At 35.1% G+C, this 14606-nt stretch overlaps 2 protein-coding genes across 11 annotated transcripts in view; one reads left to right on the top strand and one right to left on the bottom strand.

Annotated features, from left to right (window-relative positions):
* LOC121381866 overlaps positions 1-640 on the bottom strand; it is a 31795-nt gene extending 31155 nt beyond the window's left edge. The window contains exon 1 of one of the 3 annotated variants that reach the window (XM_041511244.1): positions 538-640. The gene's annotated coding sequence lies outside the window, so the exon portion shown is untranslated. Of the gene's footprint in view, positions 1-417 lie in introns of all 3 variants that reach the window. The other 2 variants (XM_041511245.1, XM_041511246.1) reach the window with 2 other exon arrangements.
* A 297-nt stretch (positions 641-937) lies between these two features.
* Positions 938-14606, top strand: part of LOC121381918 — a 66823-nt gene continuing 53154 nt past the window's right edge. For all 8 annotated transcript variants that reach the window (XM_041511335.1, XM_041511336.1, XM_041511334.1 and 5 more), the window contains exon 1: positions 938-1040. The gene's annotated coding sequence lies outside the window, so the exon portion shown is untranslated. The remainder of the gene's footprint in view (positions 1041-14606) is intronic.

The raw sequence follows: 14606 nt of genomic DNA, 5'->3' as shown, positions 1-14606 counted from the left end.
TTTTATTTCCCCAGTACATTTCGTCCACGGCTAAATAATGTGTACTACATGTACGTGGGGGCTAAATAAATTATTAGATATATTTTACAACGTATTTTGTTTGCTGTGTCATAAATTTACAAAGGTGAAAATAAATTAGATTACTCTTGGTAGATGTTTTTGTAACAATGCTCTGCAGACATAATTCTTTGGCGTTTCTATTAATTCGGTTATTGAAGGAGAACATGACGGGGGGGGGGGGGGGGGGTAATAAAGTCTTCCGATGCGGAGGCTTGCATTACCCCCAAATGGGTCCTACTAAATATCAATACGCTCTAAAATTTACTGACTTAAAATTTTAATATTATAAATTAGGATCGTTTCATATGAAATAGTATATGATAAGAGGTAATTGAGGAAATTGAAAATAGAATTTACCTACTCACGATCAGAATAGTAATGATGAAATTTCCTCACATTTAGTGGCCAATCTGGGTTAAATGATTCGTTTAGAACTTATGTTATCAGTAAAAGCGAAAACAAACAATTTAAACATACGTATGTCTTCAGGACATTAACATTCGGTTAGTGAATGTTGTCAATGTTTAATTTAAACATGATTAAGCTGCGGTGATACTTTTCGACATACGTGCGCCATTGAAGATCCATTTAACCAATAGAAATTAAGCTTACAGAAGTAGCAAAATCTTGAAAAGCCGGAAGTAATTCTAAAAGGTATTTAATATATATTAGTTCAGTATGTAAAACATTTACTTACAGAGTAAAATATACATTAATACAACATGTATATTGTAAATAAAAGTTAACTAAGAAAAAATAAGGATTATATTTAATCGTGTAAAAAATGGTGTACTACAAATATATATTTTAATGTTAAATCAAAGGTGCTGTTTACAAACTAGTAGCAATGCACCTACATCCGGCTAAAGCCCCGCCCATAACCTGTATTTCCTGGAGACGCATAAACATATATTTTAACCCCTGAAAAAACCGATATACGATACTGTGTCCATGACTGTCAAATTCTAACGGTAATACGGGTATGTCAAAATTATTATGTGATTTGTTGTAACCATATTATTTTAATTTTTAGTGATGATTTTATCGAAGTGAGACTTGGTCACATAACTTGACCTGAAGTTAAAAAGTTTGGAGTGGCAATGTGACTGTCAACACTGACAACAGTAGCTATTTATACTATAGGGCCACTAAGGCTACTTTACTTATGAAATAAGCAGATATAGTCACTTGGTTAATGCTAAAGAAAATAATAATAAGATTATGGTAATCAATTCAGATTTACTTTAAAATAAATGAAATGCATATTTTATACAACTTTGTCAAAAAATATTTGCAATAATTTATGGTTTTAAAAGAAGAAAAAACTTTCTTAGTTCTATAGTTCACAGGGAACGCCATTTTTTCATGCTATGAAATTCACTACAAGTTATGTATTTCTAAACCGAATGATTTGTAAATTGCACACAAAAATACAATTTTTTTTGTTATTTCCAAAGCACTTTTACTTTTCTTCTTACGTCAAACCAAACTGAAATTATTTACAAAACAGTTTTATAGAATGATGGGACAGACTATAACTTTATCCTAGCAACTATATTTATATACAAGAGACATGATAAATAGAGGTTATTACCAGTGTTTTTGTGTCATCAATATCATATATAAGGAATACAAATTGTATTATGCAAGCCTCTGTGCTACCAATGACTGACTTATATGGTTTAACATTAAGCACAATAATTTCTCACTCTTTAGAATTGCCACAGGTTGACAGCTCTGAAATATTGTTTTATTATGAATCCAGAATTCTTGTATTTTATTGCCCCCTTTATTTTATTTCGCCTCACTTGTCATGTTAGTAATTTCCATCTAAAAACACTTATTTAGCACCAAATATGTCACATGATCAAAATGGTCATTCAGTCTGTGGTATCCACTGACAGTTGTTTGATATTTTGTCTTTGGTTGCAGATTTAATTGGTCATAACTGATGATTTGTTTTTACTTATAAACCTTTCATTTTGTTAGGCATATCACTGCTTATAAAAGCAACAGAAGTGGTAGTGTTCATCATTACAATGATCTATCTTGGGTGCTAAATAACTGCCTTTATAAAAGCATAACATTTATCAGCTAGTGATACCAATATGTGATTGATTCCTTTGAAGAAGATATGGTGGACCATGGGATGCATTACAAACGTTATGGGGGAGAGGAGGGGTTGTTTGTCAAGATTTACTTACTGGCAACATCTTTAAAACAATTTGACCTTTTAAAGCATAAACTAAATACCTCCCACCTCCCTCATGTGATCAGTTCTGAAATGGTCCTCATTTCAAATTCATGATTGAGTTAAAACTAAACAATTTCTTGTTTCAAATTATTTATTTAATCCAGCAGCATAAGTCATGTAGCCTATAATGTTATGATGGTTACAACACATGCATAAATGATACAAAAATAGTGTCACTGTAACATTTTAAGCTTGGCGAGTAAGATTTTAAACTGCGAGTAAAATGTTTTGGTCCACTAGCCAAAGAAGAGTAAAGTATAAAAATGAACTTAGAGCACTGTAACCATTCACACTAGTTTATTTTGGAATAAATTAACGATCTTAACACTACTATACTATTGTTGTGAAAACCTACCATCACAAACATACCTATTTCCGACGATCCCCAGCCTGTTCCTAATAACGGGATATGACCTGTCCTAAATGGGGAAGTGCTTATAACATTCATTGCTCCTATTCAGTAGGGGCATTTTGTAGACCAAGGAAAAGGAATGTTTTCAGGCCTGTAGGAACAGCCCGCCCCCCCCCCCACCCCCACTACCACCCACCCCACACACACACCCTCCCCAGACACACCCCCATGCACATATTTTGAGAGTACTGCTAAAGCAATACATGTCCCCTACTGGGCCCACCATGTTTTTATATTTCCTAAAGTTAAAGGCTGTAACTCTGTCATGAATGTTAAACTTCATCTCTAATGGTAAATGATAAAGTTAAACAGTATATAAAATTTCATCTCAATATCTTCAGGCATTGCCAAAAAAAAAAAGAAGTCCGGAAAACAAATTTTCATATAGCTATTTTCATAAAGCCATAACTCATTACAAAAAATGGGTAAATTGCCATGAAAGTCAAACTTGATTGTAACAGATTATAATAAAGCTATCCACAAAATTTCAGTTCAATATCTTGAGGCATTGCAAAATAAATCCAGAAAACAATTTTTGTATCTCCTAAGTTGAAGGCCCATAACTGTAAAAAAAAATTGGTAAATTGCCATAAATATCTGGAACAGAACATGATAAAGCTATACACAGCATTTTAGCTCAGCATTGTGAAAAAACACATCCGTAAAACTATGTGTGACAGACAGGACAGAGTTAAAACCTATAGTCCCCTCTGGTTAGACCAGTAGGGGACTCAAAATATTGCTAGATACTGTGCCCCTAGCCATTAGAAATTACGTCTGGTTTAGTAGCCTGGTTTAACAACGCAGCATGGCTATTTTATGTTTAAAATACATGTATGGTTATTTCAACAATTCGTCATGAGAAAGAAAACGTGTTGCTGTTATGTTCCCAAAGTAGCAAGTGATCCAGGAGTGGAAATACTGCCATCCCAACCACTTTTTGCTCATCAACATCACCACAGGCCGAGATATGTTTTTGGTCTATCACACCAGAACTTATTTTACATTATTTTATATTCACACATAAGTGCGAGTCAATCACGTTTGGACTGGCAGGTTATGATTTGGGCTACCAGATTTTATACCTTACCAGACCGAATATTCGGCAGGAACGTTAATTAATGTCGACACCTGGAATCTTTGATATGAATCATAGACAGGGTGGTACATAAAACAGTCTTCATGCAAAGCCTTTATAAATAGTGTTGTTTGTTTTGTTTAACGACACCACTGGAGCACATCAGTTAATTAGTCATCAGCTATTGGATGTCAAACATTTGGTAATTCTGACTCATAGTCATGAGAGAAAACCCGCTACATTTTTTCTAATGTAGCCAGGGATCTTTTATATGCACTTTCCCACAGACAGGAAAACACATACCATGGGCTTTGTCCAGTTGTGGTGCACTGGTTGGAACAAGAAAAAATCCATTCAGCTGAATGGATCCACCAATGTGGTTTGATCCTGCGATGCAGGCACCTCAAGCGAGCACTCAACTGACTGAGCTTAATCCCACCCCTTACCAATAGTGACACATTGGTTGAGATGTGCATGTACTCACACACACACACACACACACACACACACACACACACACACACACACACACACACACCACGCAGTGCTGTTGCTTCGTATTAAGATGTTTGTTATGCCTTTTGGCTGTACGGCCCTGAAAAAATGTGCCAAATTCAAGGCCTGTACACAGTGTATTATATAGATATATTCAGGCATTCAGTTTAATTTGAAAATAATGTGTGAAGTCTCTTTGCAGCTTAATACTTATAGCATCCTTAAAATAAACTTGATTATAGCAAAGATCATTTTACTTTGTTTGTTCACTTGATTTGAAGGAAATAACAGATTTTGCAGAGTGAACTCATATTCAGCATGACAGATGTATTTTTAAAAATGATGACCTGGACCCATGTTTTTAAAACTTTAATGCCATGGCAACACCATACAAATTGTATGCATGTGTCTTCATTAGAGATTGCCCAGTGGTAAAGCTCTCGCTCAATGCGCGGACGGTCTGGGATCGATCCCCATCAGTGGGCCTATTGGGCTATTTCTCGTTCCAGCCAGTGCACCACGACTGGTATATCAAAGGCTGTGGTATGTACTACCTTGTCTGTAGGATGGTGCATATAAAAGATCCCTTGCTGCTAATCAAAAAGAGTAGCCCATGAAGTGGCGACAGCGGGTTTCCTCTCTATATCTGTGTTGTCCTTAACCATATGTCTGATGCCATTTAACTGCACATAAAATGTGTTGAGTGCGTCGTTAAATAAAACATTTTCCTTTCTTCCTTCATTAGAGATTGGAGTTGTATAAGCATGGGCCCTTAGCACCAAGTCAAACCAGTATGGCACAGTATATGGTTAATAACCTCTAGTTACCGCAGATGTAAAAAGTCATGAGTGCTCACCTGAGGTGCCTGCGTCGCAGAATCGAACCACTTTGGTGGATCCATTCAACTGATTGGGGTTTTTCTCATTCCAACCAGTGGACCATGACTGGTCAAAGGCTGTGGTTTGTGTTTTCCTGTCTGTGGGAAAGTGCATATAAAAGATCCCTTATTGCATTAAGAAAAATGTAGGTTTCCTCCGATGACTACGTGTCAGAATTACCAAATGTTTGACATCCAATAGTCGATGATTAATTAGTGTGCTCTAGTGGTGTTGTTATACAAAACAAACTTTTAACTTTCTTCCATGAATCACTATCTGGTGCATAATTCAACTAAATTATTTATTCCACCATCACCAAATGGCAAATTCAACACACACCCTTTCCCACACATTTTGTTTTTTAATGAATCATGTTTTAATACTCGTAATTTTAAAACGACTAATTCTGTTATTCAGGTGCCAGGAAATCAGACAATATAAATTTCTAAATTTCACAGGGAACATGTATCTGCTTGTGCACTTTGCACACTCAGACACAATACACTTCATGCCTTTGAAGTTGGCCCCCTCTCAGTGTTCAAAACATTCTGCGGCCTATGTATGGTTGGCACCAGCCTGTTAATGGAGATGGAGAACACTGCCCTCCACATCTCTCCTCTTCCCAGCAGGCTTGGTTTTGTTAAACATGTATTTAATATCATTCATTGCACAAGTAATGGAAAGACTGGGTCATCACTAAAGAATTTTTATCGCATTAATTATGTTAAATTATTGATTCATTAAATGTTTTCAGTCCCCCACCCCACCCCAACCCCAAGTAAAAGTGTTCTTGATTTAAGCACCCAACATATAATAAAAGGAAAATAAGTGATTATTGATTGGTATTATATGTAGAATTAACATGGCTATACTTTCTAAATAATTATTATAGCTAGTTCTTTAATTTAGATTCTTACAATTTATGACCCTCATTTGTAATGGTGAGTTATGTTACTATGTGAGAAATGCCATATATATTTCATCTGGTACATTGATTTTGTAATCACATCACTGCAGTGCATGAATAAAGAGCTCCTGTACACTTTATTACCCATGCCATTCAATGCGATACTCAGTACTGGTATATTTATATTACGTTGTTTTACAACTGTAATATACTCACAGAAAAAAGTTCAATTTTACAAAGACCATCATTATTGTATAGATCATCTCATAATATTTATATTAATGACCAATAAATACTGTCTTAAAAATTATTTCATTCTTCATTACCATTAAATAAAAGCGGGACATAGTCCAGTGGTAAAGCACTCTCCTGTGGTCAGTCGAGGATGGATGCCTGTTGGTGGGTCCATTGGGCTATTTCTTGTTCTAGCCAGTGAACCGAATCTTTTATATCAAAGATATGTGCTATCCTGTCTGTGTGATGGTGCATATACAAGATCCCTTGCTACTAATGGGAAATGTAACAGATTTCCTTTCTGAGATTGTATGTCACAATTGCCATCATTTGTCACCACAACCTACTTTCCATGCATTACTGCACATAAATGGAAATCCATGTCCTGGTCAGGTCAGGTCATAGGTTTAATGTGCACATTCAGAACAAGCTGTTGTAGCGCATGCCTGTTGCGTGAGCAAGCCGTTGTGTCCAAGAAAGGAAAGGGGTGGGGAGGGGAAGGCGGGACTCTTGCTTATTACTTTAGCACTAAAGGAGCACTGAAGACCGGTTGTTGTGACAGAGATAAATGATGCAAAAGAGGCAGCAACAATTTTTTTTAAGTTCTCAGAAATAGAATTAAGCCAAAAAGTTAAAGTATCTTTTTTAGTTATGTCTGAAAAAATTCTGGTGATTGAACGCTAATTTTGAACAGTTCAGCCGAAAGTTAAAGAATGTCAAATTTTTAAAATTAAGCCTAAATGTATCGATGCTATACGAACCTAGGGGTAACCCTAAGGGCTAAGTGTTGTGTTCAGGTGTCAAAGCTGGTGGAGTGCCGCAACTCCCGTTGGCATCTGCTGACAATGTCCCCGTAGTTCTGCGTGAACACTATGCGCAGCATGTCGTGGGTCTGACGGTGTGTGGTGCCTTCTCCCATGTATACCAGTTTGTAGACACCATCATATTCCATCGTCAGTGTGGTGCTCCGCTCTCCGGTATGGGATTCCATGGTGTTAATGTGGAAGCTGCCACGGTGTTGGTTGTACCATTATGGAAACACCCCTCTGGTCGGTGTGGTTGACAGCTGCTCCAACACTGGGCTGTACACAACCAGAGGCTTGGTCCCTGTCTGGTTAACCCAGCACTTTACCACTACTGTTGCCATGTCTAGCTTTGCAACTGGTCAGTATCCCTCAGTGCTGGGTTGTGCGGCCACCGGTTCAGTCCCTTCCATTGCCATAATATTGGCTCTAATAAGGGCCGGCGGCTGGGGTGTTGAACCGTGAGTTCCAGAGATTCAGGGCTGGCTAGGCACGTCCACTTCGATGTGATGCTGGTCTGCATGGTAGGGACAGAGTCCTCGAAGGTGAAGAGACCACTACCAGTGGAGTAGCCACAGTCTTTGGTCCCCCCCCCCCCCCCCCCCGTGCTGTGCTCTTCCTTCTTTGTCTCCTTCTCATAGCTGCTGGTTTGGGTAGGGCACTAAACACCAAGGTGCCATACAGACTTCACTCATTTCAGTTTATTTCCATGCTTACATCCAATTATGGTTAATACATGCTGTCTCGAGCACACTGTATCTGGACTGTCCATGGTGAGGGAAAAGTCAGTGTAGTGTTCGCCTACCCATTGTATCATTAAAACTCCCTCAGGGTAGAAGCTGGCAATGGGAAATGAACCCAGTACCTACCAGATGTAAGGCCAATATTGAATTTTAGCATCTGAACTTTTGTACTCTTAATATTAATTTCTTGCCTTTTTGTGTTCCTTTGCAAATTATTTATTTTGTGTTATTAACATAAACACCTGTTGTGTCCAAGAACATAATGGTTTGAAGGCTGAATTAAATCCTTACTATGTGAGTACTGTTGGACCTTTTGTTAGACCGCAGTAGTTGACATAGGCTGAAGATGTCTTTTATCCTGGTTCCAGTTACATGTATCGTATTATTAAGTGCTGAGTGGCCACTCTATTATATTAACCCACACAGGCGTGTAGAAACTGAATTTGTCCATGGCCTAGCTAAGCTTATGACAATGTGACATTCTTAGAAAGACTGCAGACTGCTAAGGAAGTGACCACATTGTTGATTTCAAACAGTTTTCATACCCATTATTAAATTCTTATTCTCAATCTCAGCTTACATGTATGTATCCAAAAGGAATATGTGAGATTGTGGTTTTGGTGTGTTATACTAATAACCTTAAGTTATACATGTATTTACACTAGTGTAAATTAGTGAAACATCTGTGGGCATCAGGCTGGCATCATATTTTGTTTTAGGCGTGTGTTTGTTTTGTGGGTTTTTTGTTATATAACAGATCATTCACTAAGTCTACCTTAATATTAATTGGGTGATCAAATTAAAACATAAAAAGAACTTTGACAGAATTTAGAGTTCAAAACATTTTTAAGGCTTTATACATTATTATTATTAGGCTTTATTATAAAAAAAATTAAAAAAATTAATGTGTGAATTAGTGATTTTCTGTTTTAAAACAAACAGCCATAATGTTCTTTGATGAATATTTACCAGTTTTAACTTTTCACAAGAAAAAACTTAAAATGTTACATTAAGATTACTGTTGGATACAGTAAAAGATAAAAAAAAAAGATAAAAGAAATGGGTACTGGTGGTTATGTGGATGTGTTTATTAAAAAAAAATATCAAAAAGAATATTAAAATTTATGAAAGAGGACCCAACATAATTAAATTTCCACAATATTAAAATATAAACATTAATATTTTAATATTTTGTAAATCATTATAGAAATACATGAAAAGATCAAAATTAGCATTTTTATATTTTAGTTCACCTGTTCAAATGAAGTTGAATATGGTAACATGTTTGATCCTTATTCATTTATAAGTAAATTGTGATTCACCAGGTATGACGAGATGAAGAATCAATCACCCTTAGTGGACCCATGGGTTATTTCTCGTTCCAGCCAGTGCTGTACTCCTGTATCAGGGTTATGGCATGTGTTGTCCTGTCTGTTGACTGCTTACATTTAAAAGACCTTTGATATTAGTAAAAAAAAGAGGAGTTTTTATGTGGCCTAACACTTTTAATCAAAAAGGAGTAGCCTATGTGACCTATGCCACATGTTGCAATTAGCATTTAGGGAATACCTTATAGCTACTGGTTAAACAAGGTGTGGCATTATTAAATATAATTTTCCTTATTCATTTGTTTATCTTGTCACTTAAATTATCATCTGAAAGTAAGAGACCTACTACAGTGTGTGGTGTCCACTTGTCTGAGAAAGTGACTACCCAGCACCAGGCAACTGATCTCCAAAACACCACCACCAGATTGTGTGTTCAACAGTCAATCACTGCCGGTGTTTAAACACTTGACAGATAGTGTTAGAGATATGAAACCTTTTCCTATTCGTATGTAATATTAGCAGAATGAATGACAAAGCATTTATACATTCCCACAAAGGAAGTTATTATCATATGTATGCTAGCCCAGTAGGATCTGCGTGGCCATGGTTTGTTGAATTATCTACGTCTGTGGCCTGTTGCTAAGACAGGTCAAATAAACGTGGATTATGTTGATCTGTGTACACAGCTTATATATATCTATTGCCATTCTACTGCTTGTGTACCTATTGTGTTTGCTTAACATTTCACAAAAATATATCATTACATAACAATAGTCTTTAAATTCAAGTTATATGTCAAAACGATTGGACTAAACTTGTGTATCACTTCAGGATTAATGGGAAAACAAAAAAAGCAGTAAGTAATATATTACACAGAAACATATTTCATTTACTGAATCAAGTTAGGAAATTCAATATCTTTAGAATATGTGTTACCATACCTTAAATTGTTAATACTGGGTTGGTGGTGTGGTGGGAAAATAATCACCAGGTGCTGCTGTGATAAAAATACTAGTACATTAAGTTTTATTTAAGTATTAAACTGGTATTTAAATATCTTAACATGCAAAATTACCAAAACTATTTATTATTTTTCTCACAAAAAAGTTATTTAAATAATTGTGTTTACTATTTTTAGTCTCCTACTGGTCCAATTGGAGCTGACTATAAGTTTCGTCTCTGTCCTTCTGTCTGTCCTCTGTCTGTCTGTCTTAGTGAAAAGTTTGTACGTCCATCTATATATATATATATATATATATATATATATATATATATATATATATATATATATAGTTTTATATGACTACTTTTGTTTGCAATGCCTCAAAATATTGAGCTGAATTTCAGAAATTTTGTGTATATCTTTACATACAAAATTTTATTTTCATGGCAATTTACCCATTTTTCACAGAGTTATAGTCTTTGAACTTAGGAGATATGAAAATATGTTTAGCAATGCTTCAAGATATTAAGCCAAAATTTTGTGTATAGCTTTATCATGTACTGTGACTACAGATCAAGTTTGTCTTTCGTGGTGATTTACAATTGAACCCATGGCCCTTGAACTTGGGAGATACACATATTTCTTCGGCCTGGCATAGGGGACATGTATAGCTTTAGCAATACTCTCGGAATGCTTGTTTAAATTTATATTACTGTAAAATTTATTAAGGGTGACTGACAGAGAATAGGCTCATATTTTTAATGGACACATGCTGAATATTTTCTATGCACTTTAAATGTTTTGCTTAGTTACTAAAACTGGTTTAACGTGTCCATATACCACTAGGGTTTTGAACACGCCTATCCCAAGTCCGGCCTCCGATAGGATCAGGGGTCTGACTCGAGACAGGGATAACCTAACAAATAGGGTCAATTTTGACATTTTTAACATTAACGCCAAAAGTATAGAAAAGGGGAAAATTGGGGTTAATAAGTTTTGGCTGCACCCTTAAAGAAAAATATTAACATTCCTAACCTATATAAATTATTAATATAATATAATTTTGGCGCAAATTTAGATGGGCTGGTCTAAAATTAATAATAATACTTAAACAATATTCATTAAGCCCATGGGAGGTTAAGACGAAAGAGGCTGCACAAAACCTAAGGCCGAACCGCCTATGCTTGTAGCCCCAAAGAATGCCCTAACTCCCGGCATCCCATCACCCCCACCCCCCACCGTGTCCAACCGCAGTTCAGTCCAATCCTGGCAGCCTACTAGTTGTTTAGGAAGTTATTATAACTTTTGCCAAACATTCTTGATAAAACCACTGATTAATATGCTGAGTGGCACAACATTATACTTTTGATATTCTTGAGTTAATTATACAAAAATAATACATGTATATGTGGGATCAATTAAATCTGAATTTCTTAATCCCAGATCTATACAAGTAAAAATAACTAAATATTTTACTAGCAACTTTGAGAATGCACTTTTAAGCATTTTGTTAGAGTTCCAAATGTCTCATTTTACTATCTTTGCTTTTATTTGTGATACTAAAGTAACTATAAATGAATGGATGTTACAAAAATCAGTCTTTGCATTCAGTAATTAACTCAACAATATCAAAATTGTAATGTGCTGTGAATTGGCATACCGGTAAACAATGACTTTGTTGTGAATCATTGGTAAAAATTGAAAGTAAACAGAAAAATCTAAATCACATCATGACACATATCAGTCAAAACAGCAGCCAGTTCTACTCTGTCAAAACAATATTGGTAGACATTACAAAATATGTATGCAATAGCATTTAATTTGTTGGTCACTCCCTACCGAGTTGTCAATAAAATTGTTGTTTGGTTGTGGTTTTGTGGTTGTGTTGTTTCAGGGGGTTTCTTTGTTTTTGTTTTTTTAAATCCTAGTAAGTAAAATTATTTGGTTATATTTTCTTTTATGTTCATATACATTTAATTCAAGATATAATCTTTACATTTCAAACAAAAATTATGAGTAGCTTTGGCGAGAAGCTGTCATTATATACATGCAACCGACACCCTTCAGTACCTTTAGAACAGGTGGCTGCTAAATATAGGTCAGTTTGCAATGTATTATGACTGTGGAAAAGGTAAGGTGTGTGTTGCAAAATCACAATGAGTGCAAGTATGATCAATATTCACCATTCACTGTTAATAAATCACAGATCATAACTGTTCGGTTACTTGTTGTCAAGAGCTCAGAGTTGACCCAGTCTGTGTATTATATTTACACTTACCAGATAGGCAGGTACATATGTACTTGTACATTCACATTAGTGTTGGGACTTGCTTGGAGTTTTATCATTAATCATTGGTTATAATCAGTTTGCACCAACCAATCAACCTTCAATTACACAATCAGTTAAAAATATATAACCTTAGAAAAGATTTAAATTAATGAAACTATTTATCTTTTCAAAGAAATGCATGCATGTCCCTATTAATCACAAAATTACATTTAATAGCTATTTAATATCTGTTTTCTTTACATACACATTAAAAACAAACCCAAACACTGCCAGTTCCCTCATTTAAACTGTAACAACTATTACAGTTAACACTTCCTGCCACAATTGATTATTGATTATCACCTGTGACAAAATGGTTCAGCACTATATAAATTTTAGGATTAAAAAAATTACAAGGTGTATAATCACAATTTTGGTCTATTTTTGCCATACAGGATGAAATATTGCTTCCAAATGTTTTTGTGCATGTGTTAGTTTAATTTTTGTGCATCACATCGGCAGAGCCAACTGATAAATTTTCAATTACAGTCAATGAATGGACAGTTTTGGGGGAAGGGGTCATACTGATAATATGCCTCATAAGTAAAGGTTCTTTTGAACCATTGCTGAAAATTTTACCATTTTCTAATTAGTGTATCAATCAATACACAAGGGCAATGAAATAATCTGTGTTTGGTAGATGCAGAATACCACAAAATGGAGGCCTAGTAACCAATGGGTTATGACACATTTAGATCAAGTTTACAATTCCCATTATTATTCCTGTAAAATCCCGATATACTTGGTTATTCATTCCAGGGCTCGAAATAGAAAGTACAATATGGCCTGATGTTATTTTTAAAGGTAGCCGGTCGAAAGAAGTGTGTCCTACTAAGAAATTCAAAGCACTGTTATTGTACTGACACTTGTATGTATGTCTTAAAGTTGATATACATAACACACAGTTGATAAAAATTTAGGGGCTGTAGTTTTTGTTATAAAAAATAATATTTTATGGAGAAACCAGTACTGTTCTCCTTGTACCTGAATGACCATTTTCGACTTGTTTTGATTCTGTCTATGCCTGAAGACACACACACAGGCAGTACACATATGAAACGTGTGGCAAGTCACATTTAATATGCCTGCAAGAAAATGGGATGTCATACCACATTTAAATGATTTAAAGAATGTTTTACTAACAAATGTAATTTTTGCAGAAAATAGCACTTCCATTTCTTATACTACCTGGTATTTGTTTAAACCTCTTGTGTAAAAGAAACATGCAGGCACATAACTACAGTCCTTCCCACAGGGAATGACTTTTTTCATACTATGGAATTTACGTTATTTATTTACGAGTTGATTGTTTTCTAAATTGCACACAAAAATAGGGGTTTTATTTTTTTTATTTTTTTTTATTTCCAAAACACTTTTACTTTTCATCTTAAGTCAAATCAAACTGACATTAATTAAAAAAAAAACACCCAACATTTTTGTAGGAGGCTGGGATGGACTATAGGCCAAATTTTAAGATATGCATGCAAAGGTGTGAAGCAACAAAGTAATAATATTTTCAAAAAAGGTCTAATATGTTCTTTCAGAAATTTTTAAACTATGAATGGTCTGAAGTTAAATATTTTGGAATCTCAAGCACAAAATGCTGTACATAACAAACTGTAAAAACTGGTCTCTTTTGGTATTTAAAAATAAGCTGTTTAATATTAATTAAAACAATAATTAATTATCATCATAAAATCTTATTATTATCAAAAAACAAATGCTTATTTTATGCATTTAAACTTTTGGATGAGACACAATAGCTACACATACTTATATTAAGTATTTGATGTGCCTATATCCAATTAAGATTAAAGTATGCTGTCCTAGGGACACAGTCCAGCAGCCTGGACTCCTTCTTCAGGACAGAAAGAATAGGTCAGGTCGGGTCATAGGGTTTCACGTGCACATTCAGAACAAGCTATTGTAGCGCATGCCTGTCCTGGGTGCAGGAAGTATAGGAGTCAGTCTCTTTATATATACACTGTTCATATTTTGCACAACAATGCTCTTTAATTGTTATATCTAACATTAAGAACTGTACATTTGGCTATTTGCACATTTGTTTACTAGTATATAAATATGCATTATGTTATCCATAAATCTCAGACCCTGGCAAGACAATATTCATTCTTTATAGTT

The sequence above is a fragment of the Gigantopelta aegis genome, chromosome 9, assembly GCF_016097555.1.
Source record: "Gigantopelta aegis isolate Gae_Host chromosome 9, Gae_host_genome, whole genome shotgun sequence".
NCBI classification, from domain to species: domain Eukaryota; kingdom Metazoa; phylum Mollusca; class Gastropoda; order Neomphalida; family Peltospiridae; genus Gigantopelta; species Gigantopelta aegis.
This window is presented reverse-complemented; position numbering and strand designations above follow the sequence as displayed.